At 40.4% G+C, this 24,883-nt stretch overlaps 1 protein-coding gene across 1 annotated transcript in view; it reads right to left on the bottom strand.

Moving 5' to 3' along the window:
- The window catches only part of gabbr2 (gamma-aminobutyric acid type B receptor subunit 2), a 207,594-nt gene that overhangs the window by 41,339 nt on the left and 141,372 nt on the right, over positions 1-24,883 (bottom strand). The window lies entirely within an intron of this gene.

Below are 24,883 nucleotides of genomic sequence, written 5' to 3'. Positions count from 1 at the left end.
TAATTCTTCTCTAAGATTTCTGGTAAATCGCCTGTCCGTCCTGGGGGAGGATCCCTCCTTCATGTGGGCACCCCTGAGGTTTCTTCGTTTTTTCCGGAATCCGGTTTTTTTGGGAGTTTTTCCTTACCGCGAAGGGGGGTCTAAGGGCAGGGATGCCAGTATAGCTTAGTCAGTTTGTTAGTTCATTTTAGTATTTTTCTATTGAACTCTTTGTATTCGTGATCCTTTTGATTTCATGTTTTACTTCGAAGCCCATCGAGACGACTGTTGTTGTGATTTTGGGCTATACAAATAAAATTGAATTGAATTGTTATTGATTATTTATCTGCCGTTTTTAATAGAACTATGGTAACAAGGTAGTTTCCCCTCTGTAAGATCAATAAAGTTCTAGTCTATTCTATGTAACCAGATCTCTGCAGACCTATAAGGATCAATAACTAAAAAATATGTTTGTGCACACAAACATAATTCATTTGTTAGGTGTCAAATATGTTTATTAACTGATGAGTCAGGTTCATTGTTCATTTATCTGAAACAAAGGAGTGGCAAATTGATAGAGCCCACTTAAAACACGCAGAGGTAATGCATTTGCAAAGGCAGGAATCATGTATAATGCAACAACGCACAAACATCCAATACACACAAGCTGTTCTGGTTGTAGCATGCAATTTTAATCACTACTATCTCATCCTTTCCTCTTGGCCTTTCTCTCCTCTGTGCTTTTCTAACACCTCTTCTGTGTGGCTGCTCTGTTACTAATCCGCTGTGGCACATCTCACCATTCAGATCTCACGCAGAGAACCGATGCCTAGCGGCAGCTGATAATGTGCAGAGAAGCAATCAGACAATTTAGCACGGAAATAAAACCGGCAGATTACAGATGATGGGACATTCATTATTTATGACTTATTTCCAGTTTTCATCACAATACTGGAACTTTAAAGGCCCGTATACACCGGGACGAATATTCGCCAGGCGTTATTCGCCAGCGTTTTTCGCCACGTTTTTTGTGTTCACACCCAGGCGATTTTCGCTGACGATGAGCCGAGTGGACATGCAATTTCATTCCCTGACATTAGATGGCGCTTAATGTAAAACAGAAATACCCCTCTACACAAGGTGGCGCTGCGCAACTTTACCCTTCTTAAAAGAGGAAGAGAGCAAGTATTTACGCGCTTGTCAGAATCATACAAAGAAAACATGAATATTTCAAGCACCAGTAGCTCTAGCTCCAGTTCCAGCGATGAAGAAATTATTGTTCTGTTGAATGATGAAAGACGCCGGAAGAGACGTCGATTTTGGGTACATCCCATAGTTAAGAGAAGAGAAGAACATGGGGAGTTTTATAGACTGGTACAAGAGCTGAAAATGGATCATGAGCGTTTTCGGGGATATTTTAGAATGTCCGTCATTATTTCTTTGCGGCAGTGTAGATGCTACTTGGCGTCTATCTTCTTCGCTGGTATGTGTGCTCAGAAAGGCAGTTTTGTGTTTGAGCACCCCAAGTTGTGTTTTACTGTAACTTCAGAAGCTCCAGACAAGTGTGCAAAAGCGCCATTCTCATTGGTCGTATAGTTCTAGATGCGGCGCGTCAAACCAAAAAAACGAACCCGAGGCGTTTTTTAAAAAGTGACACTTTGACGCGTGGCGTTTTTTCGCGTCGGTGTGCACACTCACATTGGTGCCCTTTGTTTAGTCACGAGGCGTTAAACGTCGGCGAAAATCGCCGGCGAAATTCGTCCTGGTGTGTACGGGCCTTAACAGCTAGCTTGTGTGATGCTTTACTCTAAACTGGCAGGCAATTGCCTTACAAGCAAAATGAAAATAACAAAAAACATGCAGGATTACATTTTGTAACAATGTAAGATTCCGCTGAATCTTTTTGTGTCTCTGTTGCTTCAGCTTTGTTTGACAAATGCAAAATGATTGAACTTATTCAGCCAAACATACAGAAAACAATAGGGTTTGATCTATCTTCCTATAACTACTTAAGGCTGATTTCCACTGGTCTGTCTGCGGTGCGTCTCTGTAGCAAGGCCACAAAAAACAGAATGTTCGTTAATCAGTCAGAATGTTTGCATCGCCTTAGTCGTGTCTGCGGTCCACGTTTGTCTCTCCGCACAACACCGCAAGCTTTACGCAAAAGTTCGATTTCCAGTCTCTGTTGACACGTCAATTTGGCGCATTCTCTGTCTGTTAAAGCGGCTGGCAAGAGCTAGACAGATCAGCAAAAGATAAAAAAAATAAAAATAAACGAAAGCAAGCAGCTGCTTTAAAACGGAAAGGGAATACCTTTAATACTGCAAGTGTCGCCAAAACTTTACCTTACAAAACACTTGTAATTTTAAATGCAGTAATACAATTTAAAAAAAATGCTTTTGGGCTTTTTATTTAATTCTTAATGTCCAAATGAAAAAACAGTAATTGACAAATTTAAATAATCATACACAATTAGTTTTACATTACATCACTTCTTGGATTTCCATAATCAAATCACTTTGAAGTTAAATAAATTGATGATAAATATAATCGGTCTTGAAAAATAACATTTGGATTAAAACACTATTATTACAGTTCAATGTGTGAAAACTCATTGAGCTGCACGGGTCAAACGGGTCCAACTTCCATAAAAATACACCTACCGGTACTTGACTATGAATGAATTGAATGACCCTGCACAACAAATCACAGGTGTTTGATCTGTATCATGTGAATCCTTTTATAAAAATAAAACGTAAAAAAAAACAGCTACAGAACAATTCAGCTTTTAACTACTGGTACATACAATTTTAGTTTTTTCCATTTAAAAGAAATTTGATCATAAACAAATGTGGCCACATGAGGATGGAGGTAAGACAGAGAGAGGATTTTTCTCATCAGACAGTGCCCATTGTTGGGGCTCAGCTGGCTGAGTTTGTCTGTTGGGATCGTCACCTGGTGCTGTATCATCATCTCATGCGCACGCAAACACACCATAGGAGGGCACTGCAGGTTTAGCACATTCTAGAGAAAATTTGATCAAATTTGATCAAATTTGGTCATAAGATGGCGTGATTCTATGCAGAGTTAACTGGAGCATTTTTTTGTCTTCATAGCGTTCAGCTGTTTGGTCATTCTGTTAAAAAACAAAGCTAAAATCTTACTCAGATGCACAGTAGCATTTGTGATTTGTGCCTGTTACAGGGAGGAGGACCTTTTTGCAAACAAGATGGCGCCCAGACATCATCAGCTGGAAATGGTGACCTATCAACAATCCTTTGACAACTGTAACTTTTCAACCCTTAACGCCAACAACGTTAATCAGTTGTCAGGATCCTGGTCTCCGCCCACTCCTACTGAGGGATGAACATCACACCTGCCATCTATCAGCTCATCCGCCTGGAGCCTTTATTTAGGACTCCTTACCCTTTGGCCGACATCAGTATGTCTGCTGCCTGCGGTAGAGTACTGACTCATGCCAAGCCAAGCGCCAATTACTACCTGCAAGCTTATCCACTCTGTGTTTTGCCCCTCCAGGAATTGCTACCAGCTTCACCTCCACCATTGGCCACCAATTGTCATCCATTGGGACACCAATTAAGGCTCCACTCTTTAATCTTCACAACTTCCGCCACAGCAGCAGCTCATCCATTTCATCATCCATCCAAGCCACGTGTCTTTCAAGCCAGGGCCCTCTACCACCACTGAAACTAAATGAAATACTATTATTTCATCCACCTTCAGTTTCTGTCCTGCTTCAGGGTCCGGCCCCAGTCAACATAACGTCAGCTTATTATGTCATGGAGCCAAGCGGCTTTGCGCCGGTATGAAGTCTCCAGGCCAGAACCAGCAGACTCGGGGACAGTTTTGTCAGACGATAAGGAAACTCCCCGCTACTACAAACTTAAACTGAAAAAAACGTTTCCAACCAGCATCAGAACACCAAAGACTGCCGTCACCCACTCCTTTACTTACTGTTTCTTAGCACTGTTGTCCCTTTAAACCATCTCATTGCCACTTTAGCACTGACCTATTTAGATTGTTGTTGTTATTTCTTTAGGCTGCTTGCACTGTGGGTTGAGAGGAAAGAAATTTCATCTGTGTTGTATATCATGTATATGCAGTAAATTTGACCCAATAAAGCTGACTTGACTTTATATTAGTAATGTGTTGCTACCGGCACAACAGTCACGTGCGGTCAGATGAGGCAAGTGAGGCTCGGCCTCACCTGTCATTGTGATAAAGTAAAAAGTACATTAAGTAAAAACATTGTTGTTACCCCTCAGTTAAAGAAAGAAAGTCCACAATGCTCACTGAAATGACTTGAAACGTTCAAAAGTAACAATGAATTAAAATTTATTGAAAATTAAATAATCAAAATCAGCCATTATTTTGAGTTTTTTAATAAACAGAATTATTTAAAAAAACAAACTAATGAAATAGGGCTGGACAAAAATGATGGTACCTCCATAAAAGACTGAGAACTAATTGCCCAGGGGGTCATGATGGACTCAGGTATGTCCTTTAATTGACATCACAGCTGTTTTCAAACCCATAATCAGTCAGTCTGCCAATTTAAAGGGAGACAAATAGTCACGTTGCTGTTTGGTGAAAAGGTGTGAACCACACTGAACGTGGACAACAGAAAGCCAAGGAGAGAATATAGGACATACGAAACAAAATTATAGACAAACATGGTAAAGGTAAAGGCTATAAAACCATCTCTAAGCAGCTTGAAGTTCCTGTGACGACAGTGGCACATATTATTCATAAGTTTAAGACCCACGGGACAGTAGCCAACATCTCTGGACGCGGCCGGAAGAGGAAAATTGAGGACAAATTGAGGAGTTCGAACTGTATCCAAAGAGTCCAGAACAACCTCCAAAGTTAACTAAGGGGTACCAACAATTTTGTCCACCACTGTGTTATTTTCCACTGATCCGTGTTAAAGATACATTTTGAGTTGACTCGACAGGTTTTCCACAGTTTGTGAGGTTAAAATTGCCGAAATTGAGTGTTGTGCAATCCCCGGGAAACTCTGGGTGAGGCTCCGAAGAGCTTCGCCTCATGTCTGACTGCAGGACTGCAGCTTTAACAGAGACGTGGGGTCACAGGGCTGCTGCCAGCACGCAGATAAGGCTTCAGGTGAGGCGAGCCTCGCCAGCAGGGGCAGACTTTCTAGCTACACTGGTGCAGTAGAAACAGAACAGATGTCTTTCTCCATTGAGAAGGAGAGACTCATTAAACAAAAGGAAAATGAGGAAGACTTTTCCAACAGATCATAGAGCTTTTTGTGGAGAAGGATCAGCGCATGGACTCAAAAAGTAAGGCCAAACATGGTTTTCAATTTTAGTTTTTTTTAAATAACATGGGAGTAAGTGGACAAAAAATTTGAGTATTTAAAAACTAAATTTTAGTTCGAATATAATTATTTTCATGATAATTTTCACAGACACCATTTGATAATATTAAAGCACCAGAATTTGAGTTGGAAAAATAACAGAAATAGTTACTGAGGGCCAAAATTAAATGTGTGCTGAACACATCTGTATACTTCAATTTGTTTACAGTAAGAGTGTTCTATCCATGTCTATAATAAAAAAAATAATTCTCTGTAGGACAAATATCTTATTGTGTGTATCTTATATGCTGTTACCTGCTGTTGGATGAATGCTGAAATAATTAGTTCTTTCATTGTAAATCCGACCGCAAAGGAGTCGGTGCCTCACCAGCCATCAACCTCACCGCATGTCACATAAGGAGTATGTCAAAGAGCATAGTGGGTTTTGATTTGATTTTTGATTTGAATTTTTTTTGATTTGAAATGGTTTATTTCAAGCAATTAATTAGAAATAATATTCAACAGCAATATAATCATCAGTTATACATTCATACAGTAACCAATCAAGCTTAGGATAATTAGACATATTAATAAATATTGCTTGAAAGGGAGTGGAAGAAAGCGAACTTATATAATCCCACCCCGTTATACTATAACCATTTTATTACATGATTTATCACTATCCGGTTCCCGGTTTTTATCAGACAGAATTAAGAATCATAAGATATCGATAAAGCACATGACAAAGATGAATTACTTAAGTATTACGTCAGTAATAACTATTTTAGAAATCAACATGGCAAATGCAGATCAGTCATCTGAAATAAATGCAGATTTTGTTACTTATAAAAGCCATTCATATGAATAAAACATAATACTATATCAGAATAATGTCAAGAGTCTTTTTGAGGTCTTCGTATTCCTGGGGTTTCTTCGGAGGCATGGTCAGCTCTCTTTTTTGGGGAAAATCAACCTTTTAAGTAATTTGAAGATAGTTGTATTCGCAGAGAGGCACGCCACGCGTCCTGCTGTGTAACCCGGAACCGGAAGAATCTGTGAGTAAAGAATTGATAGACTCATCTCCAGTGTTAAAGGTTTAAATCTTAAAACAATAACAAAAGAAAATGTAACTGTTAGTGTTGCAGGTTAAATTGGTCTTTTTCAACCCAAAACAATTTTAAAAATTGAATTTTTTGACTGAAATGGGGAGGGGGAGGGCAGGATGTGAACTACTAGTTTCGATTAATGGTAAATGGCGTATACTTATATGGCATCTTTCTTCCTACAAGGACAAAGCGCTTTACAGTCACGGACCCATTCACCCAGTCACTCACACATTCACTCACAGGTGGCAACTCTGCTGCAAAACACAGGCGCCCGCCAACCACCAGAGGAAAGGTGGGGTTCAGTGTCTTGCCCAAGGACACTTCGACTCATGGGTGTGCAAGGCGGGAATCAAACCTCCAATCTTATGATCATGGGTCGACTGCCCTACCACTGCATCACGGCCGCCCTAATAATGTCTGGGCAACATCTTGTTGCAGCTGCCCCAGGAAAGTGTTGGAATAGTCATCCCTTGCTTTATTGTAGTTCACCTTTTGGTGTTTCATGGATTTTCTCAAGGACAATTTTGCATGCGTTTTTTTTCATTTTTCTTTTTTTTAAACAACACACTGTGTTCTGTGTCCTGATTGGCTGTAGACCTTGTCAGTCTAGCTTCGCTGTACACACAGTATGTCTTTACAAAAATGTATAACTTGTTGGTCATAATTAAACACATTTATGTAATTAACAGATTTTGCAAGTTTAGATGCTAAGTTGCACTGTTGTAATACTGATAAAATGAAAATTTGCTGTACTGAAGCCAACGTTTGAGAATATTCAACTATTATTTATCTTTAAATGGATTTTTTTTAAAGACAATTTCAGTCATGTACAGGCATAAATGTTGACATAAATGATGACTTCAGCTTTCCTGCTAACTCTCTATTGTCTCATTCAGATGTATGTGTTCATTTCATGTAGCTGATTTTACCAGTGTGTGTTCAAGTTTCAGGTTTAGTGTGTGACTGAAGACATAGTTTCAAGACAGCATGCTTTTGTGTTTATTGACAGCTGTTTGTAGTAATGGCCGTTAAAAAATTCTCCAAACTATAACTAGACAAAGAAGAAGAGGGCTCTCTGTTTTTAACTCTGTGTGGTTTAGTTACAAATTAACACTTATGCAGTTGATACTGTGTGAATGAACACAGACTTTCAAGCAGATCAAACAACAGAAGTCAGTTTTTCTATGTGGCTAAATCATAGCAAAGACATAAGGCAATCTCACAAATTTTTCTAAATAAAACAATGCTGTGTGTCTTTTTTTTAATTGAAATACTGACAAATGCTTACCTAAAAGAGTTTTCTCGTCTACTGTATGTCATCTCAAAGTTACAAGAAAGGCAGCTGTTGCATCAAGTTTTTGCTGCAGCCATAGATTTAATTATCTGACCTTCTTGTCTTCTGGCTCTTCTGCTGCATGTCAATGGCAAACACTAATCAGTGTCACCTTCAGCAGTATAATGAGAACCCCTTCAGTGCTTCCTTCTTTCTCCCATCATATCACCTCCATCGCCCCTAACATTACATTATATTACTTCTCCATTAATCTCAGATGCTGATGCACTCTCCTTGGGTCGGCTTTGCGTCTGTGTTTTTTCAACACTTGTGTGTACTTTGCTTCTCTGCCCTTACCTTCTTGCTCTTACTCTTATCTCCTCTTTCATGCCCCTCACTCATGTCTGCTCTTGTTTCCTGTCAATCTTCCAATGTCGTGCTATCTCAGCGCCCTTCAGTTTACTGTAAAACCTTAAGCGTGCGAAAACAGCGAGGTCCTGTATAAAGGAGCTCCATCCGTTCATTTTTCCTAAACTCACCCATTCCTGTTCAGGGTCAAAGGGTGGCTTGAGCCTACCCAGCTACTGCCGTGACCTGTGGAAAGGTGGGGTCTGGAGAGTTTGCAAATCAATCAAAATCCTGAAAAAAAACAAGTGTGTATATATATATATGTATATATATATATATATATATATATATATATATATATATATATATATATATATATATATATATATCACTTATGACTCATGCAATCACATCCGCCACCCAGGCCAGGGCCAGCAAAGTCAGAGAGCAGGGAGGTATGGGGGGGCAGAGATTGCAAGCTCCAGCCCAACCAGAGGAGCACCCCACCACCACCCAGGGGTTTTGAGCATCCCTCCACCCTTACCCCAGGCATGGGCCAGGGCCCCCCAAGGGAGTCCTGTGGCGGTTGTTCTCTATCTGCCACTGTGCGGGTGTTGGGGGGTCCTGGCTACCACAGCTGCTGTGGCGGGGGTCTTGGTGTGGGGATGACTGGGCACTCTACCTCTTTCTTTTTACATTCCATCATCCACCTTAGAAGAACATAAACACCACCACTCGAGCACAGGTGTTAGCTCACCTTTGCACAAATAGTTTGCGTGATTGAATGAAACGTTTCACATGTTGGTCTGAAGGCATAAGTATGCGTGTGTGAGTTGGATTATCTCCACGTTTACGTGTTTGTATATGAACATTTTTGGAGCCAACAGGCATGACAGTAATGATTATAAACATCCAGCAACGTTATGATGTTTATGATTTTTCCCCCCCCCCCCCATTATAATCTCTCTTCTACCCCCCCCCCCACATCCCTCTCTTTTCTTCCCTCCTTCTCTTCTTTCCGACGGTTCAACAAAAATTTTTATACACATAAGTTAAGATGAATTGAGTTTAGCTTAAATTACAAAAGGGGTTAATTCAAATATACACCTAGTGCAGGGGTCGGCAACCTTTTTTACTCAAAGAGCCATTTGGGACCGCCCCTAATGAAAAAAAAGCACCCGGAGCCACAACCCGGACCCGGAGTGTTTATTGAAGCCGCCCCGCGTGTCTCCTCCTGCTATCAGCTCTGCGGTTCTCGCCCGATAAAAAAGAGCTCATTCATTAAGGAAGCTGTTTTTTACGTCCCACACGCTTCGTACGGAGCCAGCAGCGCTTTTGAAATGCCATGAAAAATGAACAAACTAAAATAAAATTGAATTTTTGTGGCTCCGGAGCCATGGGTTGCCGACCCCTGACCTACTGTGTCAAAAGTTTCATAACCACTATTGTAAAAGTAAAATATGTCCAACACAAGAAGCTTTCAGCTCTCATCTGTTTGCTCAGCTGTTTAAAAAACGGAAATTGCATTTAAAAAAAAAATATTCTCAACAAGTAAATTCTCAAAATGTCCCTCTTTTGCCTTTCCTCTCCTTTTCTGAACTTTGGACAAAAGAATTACAAAAGGGAAAATGCAGATATGGTTGCTAATTTAATATCACCTACAATCTGATCCAGAAAAATAAAAAAAATCAGTTTTGCATAAGGTGCTTTCAAACGTGAGAATTTCTGTCCTACACGGAATATTAATATTAGGAATTCAAAGAGAAACCAATGTCATAAAATATATACGTTTTGTTACCTAACTCTGATATAAGGTTTGTCTCACATAAAAGCAAAGTATCATGAAGGGTTAAATATTGAGCAGTAAATAGCTTTTTATAAACTATGCTGCTTTATTACATGTAATTATTTAAATTAGTGAAATTTAAAACCACTGCATGCTCAGAGAAGCACATTCAACAATCCATCCTTTGGAGGGAAAGGAGGTTGTGAGATGCTCTCACAGTCGTATAAATCACTAAGACTGTGTGAGGTCTGTGTACCCTTCCTTTGTTCTCTCCGTCTTCCCTCCAGAGGTGGTCGATGAGATGAGGCCCGGGTGGGTGGTGGTTATCCCATAATGGCCTAGTTTACTTTGAAAAGACATTGATCTCAGCTCGCGCTGCACATGTGGCTACCAAAAAAGAGCCTCGAAGCTCAGCACTGCTATTACTGTATAGATAGAACTGCAAATTTCATTGTTCTTCATTCTACTAATAAATACTTCATGAGCCTTTCTATTTGTCATAACACATCATTGTTTGCTTCACTGTGAATGTGGTTATTCCTGAATGCATCCTCTACGTTTTGGTACAGAACACAAAAGAGCGTTATATACTCTGGGGCAAAAAGTATTTGGCAGTAACCATTCGGCAAGTTGGTTCACTTGGTACTGGGAATTGGTTCATTTCAACCAATCAAAACAAAAAACAAAAGAAGACAAACAAACATACACTGTATACTCACCGGCCACTTTACTAGTACCAGGTCTGAGGCCCTTTTGCCTTCAGCACTGCCTTAATTCTTGGTGGCATAGATTCAACAAGGTAATGGAAAAATTTCTCAGAGAGTTTGGTCCATATTGACATAATGGTATCACGCAGTTGCTGCAGATTTGTCCCAAAGGTGATCTATTGGGGTGAGATCTAGTGACTGTGGAGGCCATTTGAGTTCAGTGAACTCATTGTCTTGTTGAAGAAACCAGTCCGCGATGATACCAGCTTATTGACGTTAACCTGCTGAAAGTATCCATCAGAAGATGGTACACTGTGGTCATAAAGGGATGGACATGGTCAGCAACAATACTCAAGCAGGCTGTAGCATTGGAACCATGCTCAATTGGGACTTGGCCCAAAGTGTGCCAAGAAAATACCCCCCACACCATGACACCACCACCAGCCTGAACTGCTGGCAGAATGGATCCCTGCTTTCATGTTGTTGATGCCAAATTCTGACCGTACCATCCAAATGTTGCAGCAGTGATAGACTCTTCAGACCACACAACGTTTTTCCAATCTTCTATAGTCCAGTTTTGGTGAATCTGTGTGAATTGTAGCCACAGTTTCCGGTTCTTAGTTGAAAGGAACGGCACCAGGTGTGGTCTTCTGCTATAGTCCTTCTGCCACAAGGTTGGATGTGTTGTGTGTTCAGAGATGCTATTTTCGGTTGATACCAGTGGTTATTTGAGTTACTGTTGCCTTTCTATAAGCTGGAAGAAGAGGAGAATTCCTCTGACATCTGGCATCAACAATCCATTTTTGACCACAGAACTGTTGCTTATTGGATATTTTCTCTTGTTTTGGACCATTCTCTGTAAACCCTGGTGATGGTTGTGGGTGAAAACCCCAGCAGATCGACAGTTTCTGAAATACTCAGACCAGCCTGTCTGGCATCAACGTTTAAAGTCACTTCAGTCACCTTTATACCCCGTTCTGATGCTTGAACTGCAGGAGATCGTCTTGGCCATGTTAACATGCCTAAATATATTGAGTTGCTGACATGTCATTGGCTGATTAGAAATTTGCGTAAACGAGCAGTTGGGCAGGTGTCCCTAATAAAGTGGCCAGTGAGTGTACATATATGCACTATGTACAAGCAGTCCATTTCTGTCTTCTTCATTTCATCAACCACACCAGACAACTGAAGGGTGCAGCTGCAGCTCAGTGGCCTTGTGGTAGAGTGTCCGCCCTGTGACTGGAAGGTCGGGTGTTCAAATCCAGGCCGAGTCATACCAAAGACTCTAAAAATAGGACCCAATGGGTCCCTGCTTGACACTCAGCATTAACCCTTGTGCTATCCTATAACCCCACCCTTACATTGACGTGTTATCCCTACCTTGACAAAGGTGGATAAAGGTGAAGAGGATTTCATGTAATCCATGGACACCAGTAAAGATCACAAATCATTGAAGAAAAAAGGTTCAGAGCACTGTCTAGTTGGTCTAGATGACCCAACTCCCAATGTTAAAGTGTCTAGGATAGCACAGGGTTACGGGATTGGATTGGGGGTGTTAATCCACCAACTGGTTCCCGAGTGTGGCTGTGTCTGCAGCTCACCGTTCCCCCAGGGGATGGGTCAAATGCGGAGAACAAATTTCACACACTTAGGTGTGCGAAAGCTAATGGTACTTTAACTTTACGATGCTGGCAGGGAAAACATACATAGAGCACCACACCCAAGTGGCTGGAATAATATACAGGAACAAGTGTGCAGAACATGAACTGGAGACCCCAAGGCCAAAGTTAAACTTGGTCCAACTCTTCCTACTGTAGGCGGACATGGGTTAGAAAAAAGTAGAGAGTAAAGAAGAAGAATTCCCTCCCTGCTCATCCAGTGAAGACACCAAATGAACACCATAAGCCTGGTGTAATTTTAGGATCTCAGTCCAGAAAAACACAGTTCTAGTAAAAGCAAAGACACTATACAGGACTCTCAAGCTCCCGACCTCTGGTAGAGGACCAGGGCTTGGACGAGAAACCCACAGAGGGTGGGAAGGGAATTTGATCAAACCTACTTACAAAACTGGGCTGGACATCTGGACTGAATGTCTTCTTTCTTTGAAAACTAATGATGTAACAATATTTTTGAATCATACTCCAGCTGACCTAGACTCCCACAGAATCCCTCTGGACTTGAAACACTGAGCACAATATGTTTCTGACTCAAGGGACATGTTTCACTCCTCTTTTTAAACAATGCCATCCCCAACTTTTCTTAACAAACCAAAACCTGGTTAAAACTGGGCCAGATATTTACCACTACCTTTAAGAAAACAACTGATGGATAATGTGTTTAAAAAAAGGTCAAAAATGGAATTCCGACTAAAGTTAGTGTGGAAAAAAGCTTGAAAAAGAAAGATTTAATGCAAGTCTGATTCTTGGCCATTGGCACCTCTATGACAAGTTTGCTTGACTGCTTTATAGGTGCATTCTCAGGGGATGTTATCAGGCTCAAAGAAGGAAAAGGAAAGAAAAATGGAGTAAGACATATTAAATAAATCTCATCCGCAAATAACACTATTCTGCCCTTGAACCATTTCCCTGAAGAAAGAATAACAGCAGTGATCTGAATGGACGGCAAATGTGAGATTTTTTTTAAGTTCAGACACTTAAAAAAAGCAAAGAGAAGTGCAGAGAAAAATGAACTTTAAGTAAAAGAGAAGGAATGTGAGAAAACCGCATACCTTTGGGAGTATAGCAGAGTGCTTCAGCAAGAGCAGATTCAGGTAGAAGTACGGAAAAAAACTGAGAGGTAAAGGCTGGGACAGGAAAAGAAGGACCAGATGGAAACAACTCCTGATACTGTGAACAATCAGCCTCTTTTAATTCAATTTCAATTCAATTGAGTTCAATTTTATTGATATAGTCCAGTATTACAACAATGGTCGTCTCAATGGGCTTCATGCCAGTAATTGTATAAGAACGTGAAATCATAAAGAACATAAAGTCACAAAATTCAATAGGTAATTGCTAAACTAAAGGAAACAGACTACACTAAAATGGGCATACCTGCCCTTAGAACCCTCCCCAAAAAAGAAAAAAACCCTAAACAAAATGGACTAAACTAACACTTGTGGTATCCAAGGCACTTTAACATTGGGAGTGGGGTCATCTTGACCCCATGAGACAGTGTCCTGAACCTTTTTTCTTCAATGATTTGTGAACCTCACTGGTTTCCATGGATTACATGAAATCCTCTTCACCTTTATCCACCTTTGTCATGGTAGGGAGAACACGCCAATGTAAAGGTAGGGTCATCTGGACCCCATAGGATAGCACAAGGGCTAAATTTAATCTACTAATATTTTTTTCAACAACTGAAACCTCTAAAATTGTACATGATGTATAAAATGGGACCAGGTAATTGAAAAAATTAGCAGTAAATAATAAAATGTTACCACAGAACAAGTGGCAAATTGTGGCACTATAGGCACACCATGATATTGTTGATATATTCACATTAAAATTTGAAACCAGGGGGTCACCATGTTCTGTCAGTTGAGCCAGATGAATTTATTGAAGAAAATCATTTATTGTAAAAGTTTTCCTTTTAATTATGATTTTGTCGTTTTTAGCCAAGATTTTCAAAATAAGTGTTGTATTGACAGACAGTTTCTGCTGAACAGCAGCATTTCATTATAAAATCTCCTTTGAGTTGTGACAGAGTAAGCCCACCCCACTTCCCGCCACCCGTCTGTTCACTGTTGAAGGAATGTCTATATAATGTGTACATAATTTTCATCATTCTAACTGCTGATTAAAACTGTGATTGTACGCTGTTTGACCCCCACATTGAGTTTGACTGAATGTGCTTGACTAATGAAGAAGCTCTGCCAAAAACCTTCCACGCGCCATTCTAAGAAGACGAAACATCACCGCCAGAAAAAGAGGAAATGTCTGGAAAGTAGCTGATTATGATTGAAAGCATAACTGCTCTATACAGGAACTTTGCATGACCCTGTTTTGACCCTTTCCCGGACTGCAAACCTTGAACCAACAAGTGTATGATAACTATTGACTATGTGATCCTTAGACTAACTCCTCACAGGTAATTAGAGCACCTCAAAATAAATAAAGAGAGGAGGGCAAGCAGACGATCCTCCGAATACGTAGGGAGATGGAACTGGGTGTTCTTTAGTCTTATGTTCTCCTTGGGAGAAACCGTATTTGGGCTCCTGACTGTTTATTAGTACCGTCTTATTTTTCAAGAAATAACCTTGAGATTTAGGCGTCTTGGTAGCTTGGTTGGTAAGGTAGAAAGCTGCCACGGGTTCGATTCCCGGAGGGGAATAAATAATGGGAATTACTATATCAATGGCGAGCAATTAACATCACCCAGTGAGGGTCCTTGGGCAAGTCTCTTAACGGTGCTGGCTCCCGAGCGCGGTTCAGCTGCAGCTCACCGCTCCCCCAGGGGAGAATAAAAAAAAGTACACTCTCTCGCACTAGCATACAGCCTCTCACACCCCCAAGCTAATATTATAGATGCAACAACAGTGGTGAGGAATATAGGAGCTGTCCAGCTGTTGTGAGCCAGTTCGTCAGCTCAGACGAGGAAAACGATCACGTGCTTCTCAAATAGTAGAGCCGTAGCGGTTTTAGGCACAGGTAATACGGGCAATTGCTCGGGGCGGAAAAGGGGGGCTGCGGTGACAGCAGCTCAGTGCTATGAAAAAAATCTGCGCCACTGTTGGTTCCCTGTTATCTGTTATATGACAGAGTTTGTAACAGCCTGAATCATTATTTATCAGCTGCTCCTGTCTCCTGTCACACGCAGCTCGCGTGTGTGAGAAGGAGAGGGGAGGGGTAGTGAGCTCAGGCTGAGAGGTGGAACAGCGCACGCAGGGCGCTGCCTCTGTTACAACACCAGGATCATGTCGTGCCTGTAGTTGACTCAGCTCATGCTAATAATGTCATTCTTTATGAACTATTGTTGACATTTTGATGACGTATCTTTATTTTCCATAAATGTATTTTTTGTCTGCCTGTGGTTTAGTTGGTGTCAGTTTTTGACAGAAAGACAGCAGGTAATTCAGGAAAACAGCTGCACTTTATGAGATCATAAATAAACAATTCATCATTTAGAAAAAAAAATCAGCACAGTGTTTGCTATCTATTTCTTCAGACTAAAAACGTTAAATTTATGGGTGCTGCTGTGTTAATGTTTCAGATCAATTTACATTTAATATTATTTATTGATTGAATTATTTTTCTCAGCATCAAATGGTTCAGTTGGTGATAATGTTTCTAGTTTAAATGAGGACAGAAAGATTTTTTTATTTCAGGCACTTTAAGCTACTTTTCTGTTTTAGACTATAACACGGTTTCTGTGTGGCAAAATAAAGTTACTATTTCTCCAAAGTGGATTTATATTGCTGTTTTGTTAATGTTAAAAGATACAATTTTAGGTATACTTACACAATTTTTATAGATACTAACAAAATATATTGTCACCGTGGCGAGTGTGTGTGTGTGTGTTTGTGGGGGGGGGGGGGGGGGGGGGGGGGACATTTTCTTTTTCCTAGGGGGGCCTTGCAAACAATAATTGAACGTAGATGGATCTCTTTGTCTGCATCAGTATAGAGCGGAGCAGGGAGCTTGTGGCAAACTGATTGTAGCCTCTTTGTCACTCCTACAAGCTTTTTCAAACTATGTATTTTTTTGTCTGCTCAGAAATGCATTTTTAGGCTTGATTTGTTTTTTAGACATGACTTCCATCATCAAAAAAATCCCACAAGAACGTGTTAAAAACACCAAAAACACAATTTTAATTTAAGCTAGTGGGATAGAGTGTAAACGGAGGCGCTGTTAAAATCGATCAAAAGATGATCGGCGTGGGACTTTAGGCTCCACTGTCCTTCGCTACTTTTAGGCAAAACATATTGACATGGAATTTTATGAATGTTTGATGTGTTTGAATAAAACAAATGATATAAAAGTACACCCAGAAAGTAGCAATGCTCTCAAAATGAGTCAAAAGGATGTTTTTACAGTAAGTGCATTGTTCTCATGCAATGGCAAAATGTGGTGCAAAATCAAAATCTTATCTGCACATATTCTAAACCCTGAGAAGCATTTCCCCATCTTCACCTTGTTTATATGCATCATTTTAAAACAAAAGAGTGCAATACTTTGTTATTATTAATGTGTGTGTGCATAATTGGTGTGTGCGATTGTGTGAGATTTCTTCTTATATCATCTCAGTAGGAACCACATTAGCATAGTGGGTGTCTGAACCCCGTTATGTTTTTCTCATGAATCAAGAGTGCCGCTCTTTGCATTATAGATGTTGAGAACTGTGGCCGTTGCCATGGTGACGCTACCCTGCAAGATTCTGTTGCAGCTTGCTTGCCTGCCGATGCTTGCAGGAGCTTACAAGCTGGAGAAAGAAAAAAAAGAAAAGACAGAGGTGGGAGGGGAAGAAGACTTGAAGAGACTAGAGTAATGGGGTCTGCGGCAGAATCTAGCTGAATGCTAATCATCTTTTCTTGACACTTTGTCCTTTGGCATGCAGAAGTCAGCATCAGGACCAGAAGATGCAGGGGAAAACACGTAAACAAAGGCAAAAGCATGCTCATTGTCAGCACTGAACACAAGCCAGACGTGTACTTAAAACACCAAAGAGTAAACTAGAATGAAAACAGAATCTCACGTTTGAAGACACGTGTGCACGTTCACATGCACCTGCACTGCCAAGCCTAATCTGGTGGCAGCCAGCAGCCCATTAACAAATGATCAAGTTTTTAAGGAGCCACAAAATGGATCTAATTGCTCACTGCAGCCCATCCTTTTTTTATCAACATTCCCTGGATGTTTCTGGAAGCAGCAGAGTGATTCCTGTTCATAAAGCTCTTTGGGAAAGACAGACAGCGCTGAATTTTACCTAGTGCTGTTATGATTCATTATCGAGTGAGGGCTCCAATTATAATCTTGGCAACTTCCCCAAACGTCTTATTTATCATTTTTCTCTCAATTCAGCCTGTTTGTTTGTTTGTTATTTACACCCAGAAAATTGGGAAAAGGCAGAGCAGGTAGATCTGCTGAAGAAGCCTGGGGTCAAGTCAAGGTCACAAGTCATGTCTGCAGGAAGAGATCATCAGAACTAGAAGTCAAGAAGCATGTTTGAAGTGTGGCTGCAAAAAATAATGCCAGAATGACTAATGTTTAAAAACCATACGATCTCTGTCTTTTTTTAGAAAGATGTATTGTTCATTTTATCAGGAATATCTTTTATAATATATATAATATATAATATATACATTATATTTTATAATCTAATGTAATTTATCTGCTTAACTCAGACTTTATTCCTACCGTAAAAATTCTGGTGGTAATAATCTACAAATATTTCAACACAAAACCAGACACCTTTGCTAGATATAACATCTTACTATCTCTCTGTTCTGTCATCTTTTTCCGACGTGGTTAAAACAACAAATGTGGTTTACCATCCCTCCTCTGTGGTGCTTAAAAGCCGCCGCATTGTCACACAACAAACCCTTGGGTCCAGCAGGTACACAAAGAGTTGTTAACCATTGACAACTTTTTTATTTTCCGTTGTGCAGAAATAGAAGGCGAGGTTTAGTGAGACAAACAAACACAATAAGAAATGAGTGAAACAGACAAAGAAACAATAGGAAAGTCAACAGAGGTCTGTCAGAACAGCTCTTAAAACATCGTTGACCTGTCTGCAGTGATGGGAAAAACTTCCTGTGTGTTTCTCATGGTTAAAAAATCTGGTAATGATATGAAGAGCTGTAACCAGCTTTTTCAACAAGCTTGTTTTTAACAGCTGTTCCTTTGCACGACACAAATGAAGAGTATTTTAGAGATGCGTGCAAGGCTGGACTTTGTCATCGGCCGCACATATTTAAAATGTAGTTAAAGTTAAAGTCCCAAATGTGTTCTGCATTTGTGTCTTCTCTCTGACCGGGTTTGAAGGTTCGCTGTCCCGCATGAACCAGAGGGGGTCAAAATAAAGACAAGAATAAAATCAGGGGACCTTTTTTAATATTGCCTCTTTGAAAATAATAATAATAATAATAATATCATAAAGTCACATTCTTTCTGGTGTTTCATTTTATTTACTGTGCAAGATAATACAAAACTCTGCAGTCTAATTTTAATCATTTTGACATTCCGCACATTCTTTAAAAAGTGTCGATTTGGAACCAAAAATATGTCACTTTTTACCGTTTCTTTATTGCTAAAAAGAAAAGAGATAGTCAGTTGTTATCATTTGTGCCCCCCCCCCCCTGTGTCAAGCCCTACACTCAATCAAGGTCCCGGCTTCTCAGCTCAGCACCAACGGCCACGCCTATCTGGAGGAGATGTTGGAAAGGAATGCCTAAGATAAACATGAAATATGTATTTTAAGGACATTTAGGTTGTGGGATTTTGTTTAAAAATGATAAGAATCACGATTAAAACACAACTGGGAACACAAATCATAAAATCCTTTATATTTAGAAGTATTCTCAGAAGAGTGTCTTATTATTATTATTATTCTGACTCCACACAAGTTTTGTTGCTTTGTGTTTTGGCCCCAAATGGCAGGTTTTAGGCCATGGGGCCATGAAAGGCTCCAGGCCGTTTTCCCCTCCGGCTCAACTGTGAAGGTTTATCGCTGCCGGTGCTGGAAATCTGGCAGGATGGAGCAGACATTTGGAGTCTGTGCCACAACTCCAGCTTGCATATTTACAATCCCAGGAGGTGTGTAGATGCCGACTCTCACAGGTTTATCAGACTCTCCAGGATTTCAAGATGTTGTGATTCCACCAATTCAACATAATTCTGCTAATATTGGGTAAGGAATTTGTCAAAAAGAAACATATTCATAAAGATTAAATATAAATACAACATTTAGTTTTAAATTTAACATGTAACCTGTTTTGAATACAACTCTTGGTTGTCTCGAATATGAAATGTCCCGTTAATACACAGTGAAAAATGCGTCACGGGGTCACAGGCATATACATCAAATGCCAAAACATTGATTGTTCAAATTGCTTACGAGTCTTGAAATGTATTTATCAAGCTAAAACAAAATAGAACATTTTAGAATGTTATTGATCTAATAACAGGGAAATGATCTTGATCGCCATGGTTCTGTTAAAAAGGTACTAAAACATAATAATACAGCGATCTCTGGCTGCATTTTGTCTGCGCCAGGCAACAGCAGCTATAATGCATCAACGGATAGTTTCCGACCCAGAAAACGGTGCATGTCTGTTAAAATTGATTGATCTTAAGAGGATACCAAAACTAAAAAAGCTAAGCTAACTCGGACCTAATGTGGGCCAACTGGCAGCCGACTGTTGCAGCAGTAAAGAAGATCAATAAAAATAAAAAATAACTTCAGTTGGATCAGAAAAATACTCAACTTTCTTTCTTATTTTATCAGGGATGTCTGCTGGTCTTTTTTCCCGCCACTTCCAGATCTGGTGCGTGGTTTTTTTCTATCAGCGTCTGACTAAAGAAAAATGCGTCAGGACATGGCTGTTCTAACCTTTTTTTTAAATTATTATTTAACAGAGCCATTATCAAAATAATTTCCCTTCTAGGAGAACAGTCACATTCTAAAAAGTTTCATTCTATCGTAGTTTAATAAATGAGACTCAAACACCCGCCTGGTCCTCTCAGGGCGGCCGGGCTTATGGATATCCTGTCGGTTGCGGGAATGGTCGGGCATACAGCGCTGGGGGTCGGCCGGCTGGGGGGGGTTACTGCATGGCGGCGGGGGGTGGGGAGGATAACCAGATGATTGTGAGTATGTGTGCGTGAGTGCATGGGTGGGACGGACCTGGGGGCTGGCTCGCTGGGACCCTCTGGGGCCTTCCCTCCCCATCACAGATTGGGGAGGGCACTGAGAGGGTTGGGGAGGGGGGCTCAGATATAATGGCGGAGGGGGGGGGTGTAGTGTGTAGGGTCGTAGGGTTATGAGGGGTGGCTGTGGGTGCGTGGCGATCCCTGGGTTGCTCGGGTCGCGTGCCTGGGCTGGCTTGCGGAGACGGGGCGCCGGTCAGTGGTGGGCGGCTCATGGGTTCTGGGGGCCCTGGCTTCGTCCTTGGCCCTTATCTCGGTGTCCGGCGCCCGGTGGCCCCCATGGCTGCCGCCTGGTACGGCTAAGAGCACCTGTCCTGTGGCCTGGGGGCCGGACACCGGGTTCGCTTATGCCTCTGGGCATTGGGGGGGCCTTCTCTGTGCCTGGCTGGTGGGGTGGGCGATCCCCTCTTCCCCCCCTCCCGGGCTGCCTGCGTCCGGATGCTGGGGGGGCTCCTGGCCTGGGGGGCTTTCCTCCCCTCTCCTGGTCTGGCTGGGTAGGATCTGGTTCCCCTTATGAACACACGGTTCACGTCGGCAGCATGCATGTATCTCCACCCCCACGTGCACGTGCACACTACCACACTGCTCCCTGTCTGCTTCATCCCTCCTCCTTACCTACAGTGTATTGATGGACAGATATTTTTCGCTCATCTTAGTGTCATATTTTCACCTTTGATGTAATATTTGTATTTCCAGCAGATCTGGTATAATTGTTACAGCTTAAAATAATAACTTATTCAAATCAGTGCTTGTATCCCCCACCTTTTCACCTTTCTTCCTTTTACTCTCTTCCTCCCCCCCTTCACATTCTTCCCCTCTCCCTCCCCACACACACTAAATGTAACAATTAAATAAAATAAAAAAATACGACAAAAAGGGGTTTATACAAATCTACACTCTGGTTTCTCGAAGCTATATAACCTCTTTTTGTGATAGTAAAACCTGTCCAACACAAAAAGCCTTCAGCTCGAATCTGTTTGCTCAGCTATTGGACAGAACAAGATGAAAAAATAAAATAAAAAAAAATAAAAAATAAACGAGACTCAAAGTGTATGCTCACTCAGTTGAATCTACGTTTTGTGACTCGACGTATATGCCTGTGACCCCCTGATGTATTTTTGACAGTTTGTTAACAGGGAAAATTTTATACTCAAGACAAGCCAGATTTATATTCAACAGATATGTCAAACGCTAAATGCTGCATTCATACTTTATTTAAAGTTGTGCACAGAGTTTGAATTTTTGCTTAACTTTGTTTTTATGTATATCTTTCTTCTTGACAGTTTTCTTACCCCATACTCTTGCCATTACAACTTTGTCCAATCAGTTTTGTCACTACTTTGGTCAATCACTCTCATTTCCGAAAAGGTCAAACTGTCTCAACTAATCAATTTTAGAGACGTAATCAGAAATGTCATCAATCTAACCGATAAGTTGTGGTCATCGTCCCTACTTCCAACATGGCTGATAACATTTTCTCGCAGTTACAACAAAATTAACAGCTAAAGATTGTGTTCGGCGGCTTTCCGCGGGTTCCTGTGTCAGCCGGTGTAAAAAGTGCATAAAATAATCTCTCGGAGACGTGGGTCTGTTCAGCGTGAGCGCCACAGTTTCATCAGACCTCACTACATTTCCCAAGATTCATTGGGTTATCGTGACAGCATCTCTCACTGCACTGTTGTAACTGTCACAAAATACAGCAAATATCGAACAGTTTGCAAATGTTCATGTAACGTTTGTGTCGGAGAACAAACAAAAGTCGACGATTACCTAAAAATCTTTTCAACGGTGAAAGAAATGGGGAGAATGGCTGTAAGTCTGCAGGCATGTGGGCCGACTGATCGTGTAAGGGTTTAAAAAAAGATTGAGGGTTCAGTTTCTTTTGGTAAAATATGAACTTTATGTTATAATATCCAAAGGACACATTTTTTCTATTAATGCCTCATTGAGTCATTAAGATTTAAAAATGTGTCAATAAAGATATGTCAACAAAAGCATTATTTTACAATTTAAACAATTGTAACACATTGAAATTGTTTATTGACAGGAAGATACTAGTGTTTACTTCAATTGATTTATCAAAATAAAACAGGTATGCTTGTTTTTTCAAATAATTAAATTTCAGACTTAAGTCACTTTTGACAACATATAAATTAATTTCAAATGTAATTATAAACATGATAAAATAAGCAGAATGAGTGCTAAGTGACTAACAAACATAGTTAACACACACACGCACAGTTCAACTTTAGAATTAACCAAATCGGTAAAATATTCTACAAAGTCGGGATGAAACAGAACGTCTCCTTCCTGTTAGATGCTGCACCAAGAAAACCCTAATACCTCAGCCTGCTGGGTCGTGTGACTGCACATGAATACAAAGCATCTGACCCAGGAAGACTGCTCACAGTTTGCCAAGCTAAGGCACCAGGATTATTCAAACACTCTCCAGCTTAGTTGCTGTCAGATTTGTGGAAACTTGCGCTTGTGTGGTCGGGTCTTGAAATTCGCAGAACCATGAATACTTACATTGAAGCTGGTGTTTTTGTGTGTGAATTCTTTTCATTATTTTCAAAGACAATGTTTGAAAACAACATCTCAATTCTCTTTAAAAATGTGTGTCATACAGTGGATCATGTATGAAAGCAGGAGGCATTTTCTTGCAGTTTTGTTCAGAAGTTTCAAAGAGTTGCCAATATTTGAGCAATAACATTGAAATCCATGGCCTACAGCAGGGGTGTCAAACTCATTTTCACCGAGGGCCACATCTGCATAGTGGCTGTCCTCAAAGGGCCAGATATAACTTATACATGTAACCAAATAACGAAAAATAAACGTAACTACTCCTTAATGTTAAATAAGTCATTATTTAGTTATTATGAAGTGACAATTCCAGTTGCAAGGAAAACATATGTTTGCTTGTTACTCTAGCATAAATCCTTTTACATTTGATTCTGTCAGGTTAGGTTACAAGGACAGTGTTTAAGTCCTGATGTATAGTTGCCCAATCCGATATTCCCCCTAGATATGAATAAAAACACACCAATTTTTATTTTTACTTTAAGAGATTAAAAACTTCTAGGTTCTTGCAGGCCACAGAAAATGACATGGAGGGCCACATTTGGCCCCCGGGCCTTGACTTTGACACATGTGGCCTACAGGATATGGTGGATGTGGTGGTTGAACCTCAAACCACCACATAGGTGTTAGTGATTTCTTTCATTTTTCTTTAAAAAAATAAGCATTTAGTTTTACTTTGTAAACTTAAAATAAATTAACAATGGCTGCACACATTTGGGTAATTTGTTTTAGTGAGAAAAATAGTTTATTCACGTTTGTTTGTTTCTATCCCAGGTGAGCCCATCAATAGTACTCAGCAGAGCAGATTGGGAAATTCCACTGGGGGACTGCAGGAAATTATTTAGTCCACCTTTTGTTGAAGACTACTTTTATATTATATAAATTTTGATTGTTTTCTGTTTTCCTGTTGAGTAATCAGAATAATTGGTTGGAATGTTTGATTAGTTTCTTTTCCCCTCCCTTATGTGTCCAGTATGGTTTGTCCCTGTCCATAAAGCTTCCCCAGTGTGACCAGAGTCTGGTCAGGCCTGTTCAGTTTAGTCCCACTTCTTTCTTTCTTTCATTTGGTTACTTTGCAGTTGGGCCCCAATTACTTTAGTTTTGAAACTATTCTGTTTTGTACTTTTTTATCCTCTTCTACAAAAACAAAAAAAAACAAAACAAAAAATATATGGTAAGAAGATACTCGATTCTATGTTTTGTACAACTAGTGAAGGACTGTCGAGACAACTGTGTTGTAATATTGGGCTATAAAAATATAACTGAACTGAACTTAAATACACGGCACCCTTTCAAAATGTCAGTTATGAGTTCCAAAGGTTGGATGTTGTAAATACGCAAACATGGCTAACATGTAGCGGTGTCTGACCTTTTTTTTTTTAACATGTTACCAACAAGGTTAGCGAGACACGGTTGCATCAGTTTGATGCCATGGCATTGGAACCTCAGTCAGTGTGTGAATGTATGCGTTAACATCAGCATTAACCTTATAACACTGGAGATGGCACCAGCGACACAGAAATAACATCCATCGTAAGTCTTTGGACTTAAACACGATTGACGGGGTTCAAACAAACCCTGGTGTACAGAAAAGTCGCATGAAATGTTGCATTTCAGAGCAAGGCTGCTTTTCTCTGCGTCAGTATCAGCTGATTTACGCTGATTGCAAAAGCGTTTCACTACTGTAAAATGTTGCATTTCAGAGCAAGGCTATCAGAATCTGAAACGCAAAAAGTTAATGACCTGAACGGTTGAGTCACATTAGACACAAGAATGTCAACACTGGAGCTGAAGCTACAATGTGAAAGGGTTAACCAAGGTAGAAAAGCACTATATAAGTTTAAGAACACACCATATGTCAATGATATCTAAATCAACAGAACACTCATTGTTG

This window comes from Oryzias latipes, chromosome 11 (assembly GCF_002234675.1).
Source record: "Oryzias latipes chromosome 11, ASM223467v1".
Lineage (NCBI taxonomy): Eukaryota > Metazoa > Chordata > Actinopteri > Beloniformes > Adrianichthyidae > Oryzias > Oryzias latipes.
This window is presented reverse-complemented; position numbering and strand designations above follow the sequence as displayed.